Source organism: Geospiza fortis, unplaced genomic scaffold (genome assembly GCF_000277835.1).
Source record: "Geospiza fortis unplaced genomic scaffold, GeoFor_1.0 scaffold1004, whole genome shotgun sequence".
NCBI classification, from domain to species: domain Eukaryota; kingdom Metazoa; phylum Chordata; class Aves; order Passeriformes; family Thraupidae; genus Geospiza; species Geospiza fortis.
This window is the reverse complement of record NW_005054693.1, coordinates 78,423-91,009: the sequence shown is the minus strand read 5'-3', so window position 1 is coordinate 91,009 and position 12,587 is coordinate 78,423.

The window sequence follows — 12,587 nt, the reverse complement described above, 5'->3', positions numbered from 1 at the left end:
GACAAGGAAAAATGGGATTTTTTTGGGAAATCTCAGTCAATCCTTTCCCCACAAAATCAAAACCAGGGATGTCTTGGAGCAAGGGATGCTTCCCCTGAGCTGTTGTTTGGGAAAGGTCCAGGAATTCAACGTTTTGTTCATTGATGAGCTGAAGGTTGGAATAATCTGTTCCAGACTGGTTTAAAATGGCCGGGATTAGATCCAGCCCCCTTCCTTTGGGAGATCTGGGGGGGTCCTGATGGATTAAAACCAAAAAACCTTAAAGGAAAACATTCCCAAGGAGGGATTGACCGGAACCCTTTAACGGCACCGTAATTTTCCCAGATTTGCTGTGGCTGCCCCTGGATCCCTGGGAATGCCCAAGGCCAGGATGGACAGGGCTTGGATCCACCTGGGACAGTAGAATTTGTCCCCAGATGGAACCGGTTGATCATGAGGGCCCCTTTCAACCCAAACCATTCCGTGATTCCATGGATGTCGTTCCATGGACAATGCAACAGCCAGGATAACTTTTTTTGCTCTCAGGGTGGATCCTCTGCCCCTCCACATCCTCCCCACGATCCTCATCAGGAACAAAACCTCACCTCGCCCCCATCCTTTGGGAGCCACAGCTCTGCCAGGAATGCTGGATCAGGGATCGACCCTCCGTAGGTATTTTTTTTTTAAGGAAGAAAAGTTGGAAAAATTCCCACATTTTACTGTAGAGCGAATCCCAAAGCAGAATTAAAAATTCCAAACTCAAAAAAAAAAATTGTGAATTTATTTCTCCATGTTCTGGCTGGAGTCAAATTTACTCAGGGGACACCTCCAGGACGATTAATCCCTGGATTTGCTGAGGGCTCCGTGCATCATGGAAAAGGCTCCATGGAGAGATTTATTGGGAGCGAATCCATTTCTTTTCCTGGATGCCAAATTCTCACCTTCCCTGGAGCAGCCACTGAAGTGGCTTCGCTCCTTTTAACAGTCGGGAGTGTTTGGAGAGTGAGAAACAGGGAATTCAGGCCCGGAATTCAGCTCCTGGCAGCCGAGGGATCGCCGGGAAGCACTGAACATTTCTAGGAAAAAAAAAATCCGTGGTGTTTTCAGCTCTGTTTCAGCTAAAAGGGTTTTGATCCAAACAGAGGCTGATCCCAAAGAAAATAGAATTTACGGATGTTCCCAGACAGAAGGTGGCACCTCTGTGTCCCCTGAGGGACATTGGGAGGTTCATCCCTTTTTTTTCTCCTTGGGGGTGGGTGCAGAATCATGGAATGGATTGGGTGGGAAAGGACTTTAAATCCCACCCCATCCATGGGCAGGGACACCTCCCACCATCCCAGGTGGATCCAACCTGGCCTTGGGCACTGCCAGGGATCCAGGGGCAGCCCCAGCAAATCTGGGAATTCCAGCCCAGCCAGGAATTCCTTGCCAAGATGCCAGCCCAATCTCCCCTTTCCCAGTGGGAGCCATTCCCTGGCTCCTGTCCCTGCAGGCCTTGTCCCCAGTCCCTCTCCAGCTCTCCTGGAGCCCCTGCAGGCACTCTGAGGATTCCCTGGAATTTTCCCTTCTCCAGGGGAACATTCCCAGCTCTCCCAGCATTCCCAGCCTGGCTCCAGAGCACAGGAGCTCCAGCCCTGCAGCAGCTCCAGGGCCTCCTCTCTGTCTTTCTCTGATCCATGACAGACATCACAGGAATTTCAGGATTGTGGAAATCCTTGGAGAGCTGCAGCCTGACTGAGGAACCAGATTTGGGACGGGTGGACAGCACTCACAGAGCTCCAGAGTTGCTGCTGGAACCCAAAATTCCAACGGTGAGCTGAGGTAAAGTTCAATTTCTGAATGAAGGGTGACATTCCCGGAAACTGGAAAATGCCTCGACTTGAAGAGGGACTGGGGACAAGGGGATGGAAGGACAGGAGCCAGGGAATGGCTCCCACTGGGAAAGGGGAGATTGGGCTGGCATCTTGGCAAGGAATTCCTGGCTGGGCTGGAATTCCCAGATTTGCTGGGGCTGCCCCTGGATCCCTGGCAGTGCCCAAGGCCAAGTTGGATCCACCTGGGATGGTGGGAATCGTCCCTGCCCATGGCAGAATTTGGAAGGTGATTTCCAACCCAAATCACTCTGGAATTCCATGACTTGGAGCTCTGGTGAGATCAGGATTGTTCAGACCAGGTGCATTCCATGAAGGCTCCACGGACAACAACGCTCTGAAAAACATGGAAAAGCATCAGAACCACCCTATCCCAGCAGGAAAACATTCAGGACAGAGGCGCAGGAACAGGTTAACACCTTTTCCTTGGGAAAAATAAAACCAAAGGAGAACTCCATGTGCCGTGTGGAGCCTCTGGAGCTGGGACAATGCCTTTTTCTGTCTCCACCGTTTCTCCCTCTGGTTATTCCAGCGGCACATGGAATTCTGCCACCCATTGAGTCACCGACGCCACCTCCCTGCTCCCTTCCCAACGTGCCCGGCTCCTTAATTATCCAATAAATCCACAAGCACTTTCCTGTCATCCCGGGGCCGCGCTGGGAACGGCTCAATTCCGTGTCTGAGTGCGCCTGCGGCTCCTGCCAAGTTCCAGGGGCAGCCAAAACCACAGGAAGGCTGCAGTGAGAGGGAATAGGCTCGGAGCACGAGCAAATCCATGGATTTTATTGGAGGTGATGTTCGCTGCTGTCTGCACAGTGGCTTTTCTGCCCTGGAAAAAGAGGGAATTTTGGGTGCAAAGACTGGGAATTTCATCCCCTGGTTTTCCGTAGATGTTTAGGTTTGGGGTTTGTCCCTTGAACAGGGAAGGTTCTGTTGGTGAATCTCGTCCTCCCTGATTTGCTGCTGGATGATTAAATTCTGGGAGAATTCCTGGATTCAGGAATTCTGCTCTTCCAGGAACACATTTGGGGCATGGAGAATGTTGGATGGTCCTGTCGGAGATAACAGCTTTGATTGACAGCTCTTCATCCCACTGATCCCAAATTCTGGAAGTGCCCAAGGTCAGGTTGGACACTGGGGCTTGGAGCACCCTGGGATAGTGGAAGGTGTCCTTGAACATGGATGGGGTGGGAATGGGATGGGATTTAAGGTCCCTTTTCATCCAAACCATTCCAGGATTCTGGAGCACCTCTGCTCTGGGAGAGCTGGGAATGTTCCCCTGGAGAAGGGAAAATTCCAGGGAATCCTCAGAGTGCCTGGAGGGGCTCCAGGAGAGCTGGAGAGGGACTGGGGACAAGGCCTGCAGGGACAGGAGCCAGGGAATGGCTCCCACTGGGAAAGGGGAGATTGGGCTGGGATCTTGGCAAGGAATTCCTGGCTGGGCTGGAATTCCCAGATTTGCTGGGGCTGCCCCTGGATCCCTGGCAGTGCCCAAGGCCAGGTTGGACTTTGGGGCTTGGATCCACCTGGGACAGGGGGAATGGGATGGGATTTAAGGTCCTTTTCCCACCCAAACCATTCCATTATTCCAGGATCCATCCTGATTTCTGGACATCACTGAGGAGCCCCCTGGATGCAGCATCTCCAAGAGAAAATTCCAGGGTGTTGTGTGGACCTTTCTTATCCTCCATCATGGAATGGAGGCTAAAAAACCCTGGAAGTGCTGGATGAAGGCGGGATCACAATCCAAACCCCTCCTTCCAACCCTTTTGTGCCCCAGGATCCTGGACACGCCTCCGAAAGGAGAACGGGGCCTTCCCATTCCTTGTCCTTTTCCAACTCTTTTTCATCCCGAAGCGTTTATAGCAGGAACATTTCTTTTTATAGCCTCTTCCATCACCGGATGCGGGAGATGTTGACACATCCAATTATCCCGTGGTTTGGGTGGCCCGGGGACACGGAGACGGGAGTGGGAACGCTGGAGCAGGGAAAGAAACCACTTCCATCAGAGCGTTCCCGGGATCCTGCGGGCGGCACGTCCCGGCTGCTCCGTAGGGAACGGGAAGGGCGGGAGCTGGGAGTGTTCCCAGGTGGCCCCGTGCTTCATCCCACGTCTCCTCCTGACCTTCCCAGGGGTGCTCCGGGACTTTTGGTTGTTTCTCTGCTCTTCCCCGGTTGTTTTCCATGTCTCTGCTCTTCCCTGTTCTGGCTGGAAACTCCGGAATTCGTGCCAAGGAAGGTTTTTTTTTGGTGGCATCCTGGTGCAGCCCTGTGATATTCCCGCTTTTATCCAAGAGTTTGTCCTGCTTTCAGGCTGGAATTGGGAATAACTCAAGGAATGGAAGATTTTTCCCTCTCTTCTCCTGCTTGGGGGATTCCCTGCAGATCCCACCTCTCTGTTTGGAGCATTCCCAGTGATTCCCTTTTCCTGGTGCTTCCCAGCTGCTGGATGTGTCCTTGGCTGGGGTTTGTGGAGTCGGTGGTGGGCATGGAATTATGGAATAGTTTGGGTTGGAAAAACATCAAGGATCATCCCATTCCACGCTGCCATGGGCAGGGGCAAATTCCACTGTCCCAGGTGGATCCAATCCCAATGTCCAGCCTGGCCTTGGACACTTCCAGGGGCAGCCACAGCTTCTCTGGATCCATGGTGGACATGATGCTTCCCACCTGGAATGAAGGAAGGCAGCTTAAAGTGTCCGAGGTCAGGTTGGACACTGGGGCTTGGAGCAACCTGGGACAGTGGGAGGTGTCCCTACATATGGATGGGGTGGGAATGGGATGGGATTTAAGGTCACTTCCAACCCAAAGCATTCCAAGATTCTGGAGCCCCTCTGCTCTGGAGCCAGGCTGGGAGAGCTGGGAATGTTCCCCTGGAGAAGGGAAAATTCCAGGGAATCCTCAGGGTCCCTGGAGGGGCTCCAGGAGAGCTGGAGAGGGACTGGGGACAAGGCCTGCAGGGACAGGAGCCAGGGAATGGCTCCCACTGGGAAAGGGGAGATTGGGCTGGCATCTTGGCAAGGAATTCCTGGCTGGGCTGGAATTCCCAGATTTGCTGGGGCTGCCCCTGGATCCCTGGCAGTGCCCAAGGCCAGGCTGGATCCACCTGGGACAGAGGGAGGTGTTCCTGGATTGAACTGGGTGGTTTTGAAGGTCCCTTTCCTACTCAAAGCACTCCATGATTCCATGATCCTTCGGTGGTTTTGGCAGCAGGGAAAGACAAACAATTATCTTTAAAAAAAGGGAATGAGCATAATCAATCCAGACTAAATCCCGTTTCGTGGGATCCAGACCATCCCAGTGTTCCTGATGCTGTTCCTGGAGAAAAGTCTCCTCCCTGGGATTCCCTAATCCATGGAAGCTGGGCAGGGATTGGCATTGGGATTTCTCCGGAGGTGTGGGATTTGGGAACAGCTCTAAGGCCAGCTCCAGAGGGAGGCATGAGAGAAGCCACATCCAGGAAAAACCTGGAAAAGAGAGGGTCAAGATGGCTCCAAATTGGAATGCAAATCCCAGAATTCCCTCTCCAGTTCCTCTCCCCACTCCTACTCCCAGGCCGACCTGGAACAGAAGTTTCCCTTCCCAAAAATTCATGGATTTGCTGACAGGCCCAGCCTGGAGCGTGGATTGAGCCCCATCCCGGAGGATTTGTGGTGGCTCCGGGCAGAATTCCAAGCAAACACAAACACATTCCCCAGTGCCAGCGTTGTGGATCCATCCCTGGGGAATGGGAACAAGGGGAGATTTCTCCTCCCAAACCCGGAGAAACATCGGGAAACAAAAGAGAGGGAATTGTGGCTTCCCTTCAAGTTGTTGAGGACACGGAGCTTCCAGTGAAAATGGATCCGTGGCAATATTTGGGATTGATGACAAATTTACCTTGGAATGAGTTTATCCCGAGGCGGATCTGGTGGTGGCCAGACCTTTTCCCAAGGCCACCTTGGATTTTGGATTTCCGTATCCTGGGAACGAAAAACGTCCCCAAATCCATGGATAGATATCACTTAAAGCATAAAGAAATCCACGTTTGCAGACCTGGTGATATCCAGATGTGGCTGCAGCTTCCCAGCGATTCCAAGCTGGAAAAATCAGGGGAAAAAAAGGAATTAAGATCCCACGGATGAGATTTCTCCAGAACTGGTGGTTGTGCCCAGCAGAAATCCACAGGTTCCGTGTGGCAAATCCCACCTTGGAAGAGGAACCAAAGTGCTTCCACGTCCCTGGATGCTCTGGAGATCTCCCAGAAAAAGGGAGCTGGGAATAATTAGTGCTTCCAAGAGGGAAATGGAAAAGGATTGTTCCAAGGAAAAGCGTGAGGGAAAAAGGAGCTGGAAGTGGAGTTTTCCAAAAGGTGGCAGTGCTGAAGCTCCATGGTGGAACTCCATTCCCAGTGTCCACGTGTTTCCCGGGAATAATTCCCTTGGGAAAGGCTGAGGAGCGGCACAACCACAACATGGAGTGGAGTGGGAAAGGTTTTTCCTTTAATTATCCCAGGATTTGTCAAATGTTGCCTCTCACAGGGATTTCCTGCTCTCTCCTGAGTTTTAAACCCTCGGAGTTTGTTGTTCTTCTGTTTTTCCACTGGCAACCACTGCATCCATGAATCCCAAATATTTTGTGGCTGTAGTTCCATTTCCATGAAATTCTGCACAAAAATTGTCCAAACCGCTCTCCCCACCTTGAATTTGCCATTCCAACTTTTCTCTTATTTTTAGGGTTGCCCATGGGTGCATTCCCACTTTTTTTTTAGTTTTGTAGGAATTTTTGACTTGTAGGAATTCCTTAAGTATTTCATTTTCTGGGATGGAAAAAAATTCCTATCTTTTAAAATCAAACCTCCAAGGTTGTCCAAATCCAAATATTCCCACTATGCTATCCACAAGGAATATTCTGCTATTCCAAACGGAGGTTGTTGGCATTTCCATTTCCATTTTTGGCATTTCCATTTCCATTTATGGCAATTCCAGCTTTTCACCTCCAGCTTCCAACTGGGAATTAAAACAGAAGGAAAAATCCTGGCATTTTCCCTGGGAAAGAAATGTGATTTTCCTAGATTTTTTGGGAATATTTTGGGTCGGAATTATTAAAAACAAGCGTTCAGCCATAAAAATGGTGGGAAAGGAATGGATTCCAATATAGATTTCCAGGGATTTTATTTTTCCCCCTCTAGATATTTTTAAGGATCTTCTTCACCTTCCCAACATTTCCTCTTTGTTCCAAGGGCTGGAATTTTTGATGGAGATGCTCTGATGGATCTGATCCAAATTATTCTTAAATTAACTGGGAAAAAGCTGCTCTGATCCCAAAAATTGAAAATGATTTGGGTGGAAAACCAGCCTGGAATTTGATTTCTTGGGAAAACGCAGCAGCAAGTTCCATAACTGCATTATTTTTTTTGGATCGTGAAATAACCCGGGTTGGAATGGATCCACAAGGATCATTGATCCAGTTGCCAAAAATTCCAGGCAAAGTTTGGATTGGTTTGCAGGTAAAAAAAAGAAAAAAGGAAAAGAGGGACTAATACACTGGAAATATCCTAAAAAATGCACGGCTGGGAGCTCTGGAATTGCATTTCCAACCCTCTGGAATTGCATTTCCAGCCCTTGGAATGATCCATCCCAGAGGATGCCAGAAGGCCTGTTAATATCCCTTTAATCCCCCCCCAAAAAAAGGTCTCCCCCCAAAAAATCCGGTGTTTATTTGACAACACCAACATTGGGAAATGTCAGAGCGGTCAGAGCCGGAAAACCCATGGATGGAAACAAACAATGGATTTAATTTGGGATTACAACACCCGGGTCGGATCCGACTGGTTTTTTTCTGGGAATTAAACATTTGGGGTTTTTTGGACTGGAGCTGAACCTAGGCTGGATCCAGCTCCATGAGGGATGGAATTCTGTCCATCTTTGGAGTTCTTAGGGATTTAAAGCTCTCTTATCCTATGGGAATGGCTTCCGGAGTGAGTTCTCATCCAATGGGAAATGAGGATAAGAGATTCCTTGTTTTCCTCAGGAATATCCACTCCAGGTGCAGGAGGACACAGATTACTGGAATTCTCTCTCGTGTTCCTGTGGGAAATATTCCCATCTGCCTATGGATATTATGGAAGATTATGGAAAAAGGTTTGAGGGTTTTTCCTTTTTTTTTTTTTGGATGGCAGTAATTTTCCAAAGGAAAAATCCCATGTTTCCCATGGATAAAATAAAATACAACAAAACAGAACAAAATAAAATTTAGAAATAAAATACAATAAAAGAGAAAAGAAAATGAAAACCAAAATTAAATTAAATTAAATTTTAGAAGTAAAATAAAAAATAAAAAATTTAAATTAAATTAAATTAAATTAAAATTTAAATATATTTTTATATTAAAAATAAATTAAAATATAAAAAATATCACAGTTTATAAATCAGCTTCCATCAACTTCCAGACCCTGAAAAAATGGTTTAATCCATGTTTTTCCAAACAATTCTGCCACATTTAATGGATCTTTCTCCTTTTTCTTGCCAGGAAAAAGGAGTGGAGACGTTCATGAGCAGCTCCTGAGCTCCAAGGCCACGTAAACATTCCCTAAAATCTGGAAATTAAGGAAATTCCATCAGCAAGAAGGAAAACTGGGATATGGGAAGGGAAGATGAGGCACAATCCCAAGAACCCAAAGGATTTTGGGATGGGGATAAAGCAGGACAAGGAATTCTCAACCTGGTGCCAACAGAGAGGAGCGGGAAGCAAAGGACAAATCCTGAGAGCTGCCAATTCCTCCTGGATTTTCCATGTTGGAGAGATCCAAACAAAATCCCAGTTCCTGAGCTAATGGGGCTCTTTCCTGTGATTCCAGAGGGAAAGGAGAAAGGAAAACCTCGGCTCTCCTCTGGATGTCAGAGCCGGGCTGGGGGAGTCAAAGTGAATGGATTGGGAAAACAGTGGGATCGTTGTTCCTGCGATCCCGCCGTTTTCCCATGGATGGTTTGGAGGGGGAGGTGCCCTTAATGACGTCACCCGTTAAAGGGATTTGGGATGTCACCTCCTGCATCACCCCCCATCCCAGGTCATGGAAAAATCTTGGATTGCCAGGAGAATGTCCCAACTTGGAGAAGAAGAGAAGAATCAGGCAAAATTCCTGTTTTGTTTGAAAAGGGGGAAAAACAGAGCTGGAGTTGCTGGAGAGTTCTATGTCCCAAAATCTCCTGGAATTCCCTCAAGAAATACAATCCCAGCTTGGATTTTGAAGGTAAAATTCCCGTCTGGAATTAAATGAATTTATCCCCATTTTGGTCCAGCTGGGACCACAATTCCTTCTCCACCTGTGGGTCCCCAAGTCCGTAAAGGCAACAAGAAGTGAATTCTTTCCAGCGCTTTTGCTGGAATCTGGGATGAAGAAAAGTCCCCGTTTGGAAGAAGAATTGACTCAGAAGACTCTTCCAGGAAAAAGGCGATCCCAGTGGGATTGATAAATGTCCAGAATGTCCATCAGGAATGTGATGTCAGTGACAAAATCCTGATAAGTGGGAATTTTGGAGAGGCAACTGAAGAGAGTGGGAAAGGGGCCCAAAACCACAGAGCACCACAGTTGGCTCGGGAATGGCTCCGGAATGGGATGTTCTGGGCAGGATCCAAGGGAAATGTGGACAAATCCCATAAAACAGAGATTAGAAAAGGGGATTTGACATCAAAGGCCTCCATGGGGCAGAGACGGAAAACACCGGAATGTCCCGAGATCGCTGTGGGGATCGAGCCTTTCCGAGCAGAAAGGCTGCAAATCCCAAAAAACAAATGGAAATTTGGGATGGGAAATACAGATGGAGCGGCCAGGAGAGGCTCAGTGGGCAGAGCAGGAGAGAGAAAAGTCATGGAGCAAAGTCACGGAGATTCCCAGAGAAGCTGCGGCTGTCCCTGGATCCCTGGGAGTGTCCAAGGACAGGTTGGATCCACTAGGGATAGTGGGAGGTGTCCCTGCCCATGGAATGGGGTTGGAATGGGACAGGATTTATGGTCCCTTCCCACTAAAACCATTCCAAGATTCCTTGGAATCTACTGGGATAAGCACTGCCCAGTGTGACCCTGTTTGTTCTTCAAAGTCCAATCCCACTCTCCAAAGTCTGATCCCACTCTCAAAAATCCAATCCTGCTCTCCCAAATCCAATCCTACTCTCCAAAATCCTATCCCACTCCCCAAAATCCCAATCTCGCCCTCCAAAATCCCAATCCCGCTCTCCGAAATCCCAATCCCACTCTCCAAAATCCAATGCCACTTTCCAAAATTCTATACTACTCTCCAAAATCCTATCCCCCTCTCCAAAATCCAATCCCATTTTCCAAAATCCAATCCCACTCTCCAAAATCCAATGCCACTTTTCAAAATCCCAATCCCGCCCTCTATAGTCCGATCCTGCTCTCTGGAATTTTTTCCCCCCACTTCTGACCACTTCCCCCTTTCCATTTTTTTTCCCCTTCCCATGGATTTTTTTTCCCCAGATTTATTCCCTCCCGGGTGTTTTCCAGCCGTGTTTATCCAGGAGGAACAGCTCCGCCCCTTCCCTGCCCTGCAACACAAATGAATCGGACGCTTTGTTCCCAGGAATCCTCCAGGGAGCAGCAGGACATTATTTTGGGAATGTTTGTCCGTCGGATCAGCAGGTCCAGCAAACACCCACAGGCTGGAAACCCATCCCGATTTTTGGGAGGTTTTTTTTGGGTTGCTGCTTTTTTATCCCTGCTGGAAACAAACCTGGTTGTTATTAATCCTGGGATTTCAGCAGGGATGGCTCTGTCGCATCCCAGAAATTGTGGGAAGAGGTTGGATGGTGGGGTGGAAGTGAGATCTTGGCTCCTGGGGTGTTTAAGTAGCTCAGCTCCTCCAAGCTCCTTATTCTCCATGGACGAAGTCAATTTTGGAATGATGGTGCCAGTGGGAATATTTATTCCAGATATTCCCGCCCACCCGAGTTCAACTTCTCCTCATCCTTCCAAATCCAGAAAAAAACAAAGGGAATATTTCTGATAGAAGAAAATCTAGAGAGAAATACTAAAAAAAATTATTTGGTTATTATCGTCTCAGATTTTCTCCTCTTTTCCCATTATTTTCATCTTTCCATTGGCTGTAAAGTATCATGGAATTGGAGATCCATGGAATGGTTTGGTTGGGAAAATTCCATCAGGTTCCATGAACACGGACACTTCCCACTATCCCAGGTGGATCCCAGCCCCAGTGTCCAGCCTGGCCTTGGGCACTGCCAGGGATCCAGGGGCAGCCCCAGCAAATCTGGGAATTCCAGCCCAGCCAGGAATTCCTTGCCAAGATGCCAGCCCAATCTCCCCTTTCCCAGTGGGAGCCATTCCCTGGCTCCTGTCCCTGCAGGCCTTGGCCCCAGTCCCTCTCCACAATTTCTTGTCCCTTTCTCCCGGATTTCCCAGAAAAATGGCCTGGAAAAGATTCTCAGCCAACAACCACATTCCATAAGGGGGGCTTCCCACCAGATCCAGATCAAGGTCCAGGTCCTGATCCAGCTCAAGATCCAGACCCAGTTTCAGGTTCTGATCCAGATCCAGATCCCGATCCCAATCCAGATCCATGCTCGCTCTTATTATTATTACAGAGCAGAATCCCAAATTTCTGGGGGAAAGGGGCAATTTAGTGGGATTGAACTTTGGTAAACAGCCGGAAGAAAATAGGAAGATGAACTCTTCCATTGTATTCCTTCCCTGGATTTGGAGCCAAAGCAGAACCTGGGTGGTGTTTGTTTAACCTCCTGAATCCGAAGGTTTTCATTCCCCGTGAATCAGCTTCCAGCTGCTCCAGGAATTCCCGGGAGGGAAGAGGCTTCATCCGTGGGTGGGTTTTTTTTTGGGATGAATTTCTTATTTTGTTGTTTTTTCTTTTCCAGGGTTTTGGCCCGTGGGTTGTCCGGGATGTCCCAAAATGGAAGGAGTTGAGGTGGAATGAAAACGTGGAGCGGGAAAAGTTTATCCCAACTTTTCCAAACCTGGAATGAGGTTCAGGATGGGTTCACTCCATGTTACCTTCAAGTGGCTTCTTTCCAGCTTGGAATATCCTGGGATTTTGGAATAAAACCCTTTTAGTTCTTCTGGAAACAGAAATGCTTGGACCTGGATTGTGAAGGAATTGGGGATTGTGTTTTCCACCTGGAATTTCCCAGTCCTTGGAAGCTGCTCTTAAATCTCCCATAAAAGGGGGATGGTCAAGACACCAAAACTCGTGAATTCCTTAAATAAAACCTGGAAAAAAGGAGACAAAGATGAGGAAAATCCCTTTTTTCTGAGGTGGGGAGACCACTGAGAGTCCCAAAGTGGGGAAAATTTATGTTTGGAGATGCTTTATTGGGAATTTTAAGGAGGAATTGCTACCGAGTGGAAAAATCCATTGGCCATGGAGCGATTTCCGATGAGCCAATTCCGATGAGTCATTCCCGAGTCAGGAATAATCGGACAAAAGGGGCCACAAATGGCCGTGTCCTGCCAAGGATTTCTTAGGGAATGGAGTTAAATCCTTAATGGGAGCTCTCCTCCCGGAAAGCCGAAACTGCAGCTCTCTCTTGGTCAGCAGTGGATTCCAAAGGAATTTCGACAAAATGTCGGATTTGAAACCTTTCGGCTTTAGCAATGAAAAAAAACAGGAAAAAAATGTTTTAAAAAAGGGATTGGTTTCATCCCAGATCCCCCAGTTTGTCATGGAGGATCCCTGGAAATCCTAAAGAACAGGGGGAGTTTGGGAACACC